Here is a 5,831-nt window from a genome sequence, read left to right on the forward strand (position 1 = left end):
AAGAATCTGATTATTATAGATTATCTGCTTTATTAGATAATGAAAAACAGGCTGTTCTAAAAACAGAATTAAATCTCAAATCAAATAAAAATTTTAATAAACAAAATCTTTTAAAAGAAGTTTTTAATAGAAAAAATATAATATACTATGGAAAAATCCAACTTGAAGCCCCTATAAAAATAAAATCCGCCAATGGAGAACTTGAAATAGCTTTGATAAATGATAAAGAATTGAGTAAACAGATTGAGAAAATTAAGGATCAACAAAAAAGATCTAAAATTGGATGGATCCATATTAGTACTATACAAGTCTTAATCAAATCTACATATATGAAAGGAATTAATTCACCAATAAGCTTAGCAATCTGTGATAAAAGAATTACTGATGACCCAATAGATCAAATAATTGGAATTGTTCATGGAAACTTGGCAAACGTAAATGTTAAAATTCAATGCCCATCTTGGATACGCTATACCTTTATCAACTGAAAATCTTGGAAGATCTATAAGCTTAGCTTATAAATTTCACAGAAAGAATCTAATGAAACAAGATGATGAACCATTTTCAATTACATATGCAATAAATTATGTTTTAACAAATAGCCATCATAGTATAATATTTAAAAACAGAGAAAGAATTTATGTTGATGAATTATTTCAGAAAATTGAAAAAACAGAAATACCAAAATATAAAGCTATTGAAAACCCAGTTCTATTATTAAAAGAACCATCAGGAAAATTAGTTTCATCGAATTTTCAAATAAGAGAATCTAAAATTAATAGCCCTTTAAGTTTATCTAAGTTAAAAATCAAAGAAGAAAATTCTGAAATAAAAGAACTAACAAAAAAGGTCGAAAAATTAAATGAAACCCTAAACACTAAATTATGACAGTAAATAAAGAAGAAATATATGTAACTTATCAAGACAAGAAACAAGAGCTATTTGAAAGAAAAAATTGGTTGAATTATTTACAGTTTTCTGAAATAAATCAAAGAGCATTTAAAGCCCTAAAAATAATCTATGACAAGTTGAAAAGAGAAGTTGAAGAGCTAGAGAAATTAATAGAATCTCTAGAAAATAGTGATGAATCGATAATAGAGTTTGTAGAAATTTTAAAATAAATAATGAAGTATAAAAAGATTGAAAAACCAGAAAATAAAATTAAAAGAAATAGGACGAGAAAATTAAAAGGTAAAATAAAGGAGTATAAAAGGGAATTAAACAATCTTCAGATTAAAATTAATAATCTTATAATAAAAAGGATAGAAATAAGAATAAATATAAACAAGTTGGAATTAAACTTAAAAAAGTTATAAATGCCTGAAAAACCATATTATGACCTAAAAGAATTAAAGCTGTTAAAAGAAAAAATGGAGAATGAAATTGAAAAATTAAACAGATATTTAGAAACAGGAAAAAGTGTAGAAATAAAAGAAGTTATTGAGGATTTGAGAAGTTATATTAAAGAAAAAGACAAACAGATAAAAGATTTTATATACAATAATCCATGCAAAAAAGAATATTATAAACTAAAACAAGATTGAAAAGTTATAAATCAAAATTGATAGAAATGGTCAATACTTTTTATAAAGCACCTATAAAAATTATAAACTTATTCAAAGAATATGAAGAGCTAATAGAAATTTCGAAAAAAAAATTAAAAGAAAAATCGAAATTAAAAATTTGGTATCAGAGCCAAGTTAACGATTAAGGGGAACACTTTCTCTTTAAGCAACATTTTTAGTGATACGCTCTAAAAAAAAAAAACTAGTTACCAGATGTCCACGAATTTTATGAGATACTTTCTCTTTAAAATCTATTTTATATCAATTTTTTTATGTTTTAAATATATTTTGTGTTAGCTAGTTGTATCTACTAAAAGTTCAATAGAGTATAATTTTAAATAATAAATTAAATAAATTTAATTTTAATATACAATCTTACAAATATGTATTTTCTATGTACTTGTAAATTTTATTTTTAAATATCGAATAAATCGTTTCAATTAAAATCATAATTATACTTTAGATCGGAATCTTTTTTTTCAAAAATAATTTAAACTGCATTACAAACATCCCTATCTAAAAAAAAGTCATAATCCATCCTCTTTCTGTTACAATTTTTTATCATCTCTGCAAATTTACTAACAAATGGATGATATAATTCTGTAAAGTCTTTCGAAAAAGGATTTTCCGTTGCGGGTAGCAATTCTTCGCCTTCCTTGGGGTAAGCTGAAAATGGAACAAAATTAAAGTGAAAGTTTAATTAATATGAATTACGTAATATTCTCATTTTTTTGTGTGTGTGTGCGTTTCAATTGAAAACAAAAATTTAAATTGAAAGTGTTAGAATATTAAGGAAAAAAAGGTCTTGTTTCTTAGTGCTAGATCAAAGTTTGAATTGATGATGTTTATAACTGACTAACCATAAATCATGGTGAAAAGAGGATCGGAGCCATTATAGGTTGGGACCAATGTGAAATATGTAATCTTTTGTGGGGTCACTGTAGCTTTTGCTAATCCCATCTGTTGTGAGTCCATTGTAATTATATGGTTTTGTTGGGAGTTGTTGGTAAATAACGGAATAAGTTATTATTTGTATCTATGAAAGATATAATTACTGACAAATACATTTATAAAAAAAGACATTATTTATATTGTAATCACAAATGACTTTTATATACTAGAAATATACTGACGTTGATTACGCATTAAGGTATTGGACAAAATAATTTTTTGCCCTTTTGTGCCCTAGCAGAGCTAAGTGGTCGTCGTCACTATCATTCCAAGTCGAAAAAGACGATCGGAGTACCTCCATTGTGTGACAAATAATTCTTTTCTTATTATCATATCGTTTATAAATAATAAAGAATTATGAGAATCATCACAACGAAAGAGAAAAATATGCTTCTTCTAATGTTGATGTTAAACTTTTGAACTGTCTTTTTAAAATAAGTGATTATTTCAAACTACATCCCTAACTTCAGCCAGATTCGGCTAACAAGTGCATCAGTATTGTTTTGAAAAAAAACTGGAGATTGATCAACATCTTCATCACTTGCTATACTCCTTAATTCTGCTGACTCATAGCAATGATATCCAGCATTATCATCAGAAAATTTTTGTTAATCAACAAGGATATAAAAGAATGGTGGATTATTAGGATCAAGGTTTGATATGAAGGATTGCCTAGTAAAGAGAGGCATTTTGGCTGATCTTCTCTTGTTCACCTTAGACCTTCCCTCAACATGCTCATCTAAGTTAGTTTTACTATTTTGTGGAGTACTATTTGTATCAAAAGGTGAAATTAGATTTGATTCAGAGTTTACTTATGAAAGTAGGTTGTTTTATGATTGTGGAATATATTGGGTTAATTGTTGTGTGAAACTGTGTAGAAATTCAGAGGGTAAGAAAAATTAAAAACAGATTGATGGCATTTGAGGAAAAAAATGTTATTAAAATTCTCAAAAATTTCAGTCTCATATATTCCAACTTTTTGGAGATAGTGAAGGGACTGAAATTTTATATTTCGATACTGAAATTTTAATTCTATTATCTACCTAACAAATACAATACTGAGTTCTAGTCTCTCAATCTCAGCTCCAGTATCCCTAAACAAACACTGCTTTATATTCTATACTCTTGAACATAACTACCATTATAATTAGCATAAAAAATAAAAAATTATTGAATTTTTTTTCAAAAGATAGTAATGTATTCAATTAATTGAAAAAGAATACAAAAAGTTCAAAACGGACAAGCAGTAGTAAAGATGGGCATTAACCCAAACATTTAAAAACATTAAAAAAAGGAAAGTCGGCTAGAATTTAGGAAAAAATGGTCATAAGAGAATTCTTCATGGATGAGTTCAGCTTCTTTCTTAGTTTTTCTGGCATTATCATTTGTCCTTCAAAGATCTATTTATTTCTGGCATTTCACAATCTCTTTACCACAGTAGCGATAAGGCCCTATTTTCTTCTTCCATGCATTCCTCTTTCCATTTCATTGCAAGTTTTTTTTTCACCATTTTCTGAAGAACCCATTTTCATTCTCTTCGTTCTAATTTTTGATAGGCGTGTTGGCAAAGTACCAAATCTATCTTGAGTTCAAGAATGTGAGTAGACAATATAAAACAAATTCTTTCTTCTGATTGCACCTTGGACAGAGACTATTAATAGTCAAAATCCCGGCGTTAAACTTCTTTCTAATTGAAAGACTCTCATAGATTGCTTTTCAAACTAGAATCTTCATCTTATCTGGACATTTCATATTCCAGATCGATAAAATAGATTGGCAGAGCCTCAATCGATACATGAAAAAATTGAAAATCAACCTTATAACCAGAACTCACCGTGTAAGAACCTTTTTTTCTCTTCTCTCCATTTAATCGCATCTTCTTGTTGAATTTATATCTAGGTTATGATATGTGCAACATCTGGATTAAATATGTTGGTAATTAAGTTTATATCTCATTTTTCATTATTTGGCAAGAGTTCAGAAACCTAAGTCAGGGTTGTATTAATCTGCTGTTTTGAATGTTGATTAGTGGAACTTGTTTTCCAACCCAATAACTCTCCCAAATTTGAACCATGGATCTTCTGCCTATTTGTCAGAATGTATCCTTTTTTAGAATATTTCGTCCCTTGAACAAACTCCTTCATGTCCAAGACGGATTGTGACTTACTTCAACCTTTAGAAAGGATAAATGTCTGAAATACTTACTTTTGTACACTTTTATGATCAATAAGTTAGGTTTAGTAATAAGTCTCTAGTCCTATTTACCAAATATTACTAGATTAAAAACTTTAAGGACTTGGAATCCTAAGTCTTTTTAGCTCTTTAGTCAGCACCATTGTGTCCTATTTGATCCATTGTATTTTTATTTTTTTTTTTATTTTTGACCCCACCAAAAGTGTATTAATAATTTTTAAATGCCTTCTACAAATATTTTAAGAAATTTGAAGCATCCCAATGTGTATATTGGAATCACCGAGGCAATAAATTTGATTAGCATCCCATGCCTAGTAACAGATAGTAAGGAATGTTGCTACTATTGTATTTTTTTTAACATTTTTTTTAACAAATCTGAAGGTTAATTTATTTGACCTCTATACAGTGGTAGAAAAGTCTAAATATCTGTCTTGTGTGTCAACATTGAAAATTTGAAGCAAGTTTGCAAGGTATGTTCTTGCTAGTTAAGAGGTATTTCAGCTAAAGAATACAACAGGCTTATTCAGGTTAATTTTCTACCCACTTATGCTTCCATAAAATTGTAGGATCTGCATTAAATTCTGACATCCCTGAGAGTTTGTTATAATGAAAATTATAGAATCGTCAGCGAAAAATAAGTGGCTAGTCATAGGGTATCTACTATTTAGTTTAAGTCCCATCAATGCTTTATTCTGTTCTCCTTTATCATCAGATAGGATAATCTTTCTGCACAAAGAAGAAAAAGATAGAGAGATAGAAGATCCCCTTACCTGAATTCCTTTGTAGGTCTAAAAAAATTCATAAATTGGCCATTCACAGTAACAGAATAAAAAACAGTAAAAACACATTCTTTTAACTAATTAATCCTTTAATCACAAAAACCTAACTGTTGCATAACTCCTCAAAAGAAACTCCACTCCACCCTGTCGTATGCCTTACTCATGTCTAATTTCAATACTATATCCCATAACTACTAGGACATTATCACTTATCAACTTGCCCTTAATGAATGCACTCTGATTGTCACTAATTATTTTGTTCATGATAAATTACAATCGATGAATAAGAATTTTTGAAATGATCTTATAAAAAACTGTGCTCAAGCTAATAGATCTTACTTGA

This window comes from Arachis duranensis, chromosome 7 (assembly GCF_000817695.3).
Source record: "Arachis duranensis cultivar V14167 chromosome 7, aradu.V14167.gnm2.J7QH, whole genome shotgun sequence".
Lineage (NCBI taxonomy): Eukaryota > Viridiplantae > Streptophyta > Magnoliopsida > Fabales > Fabaceae > Arachis > Arachis duranensis.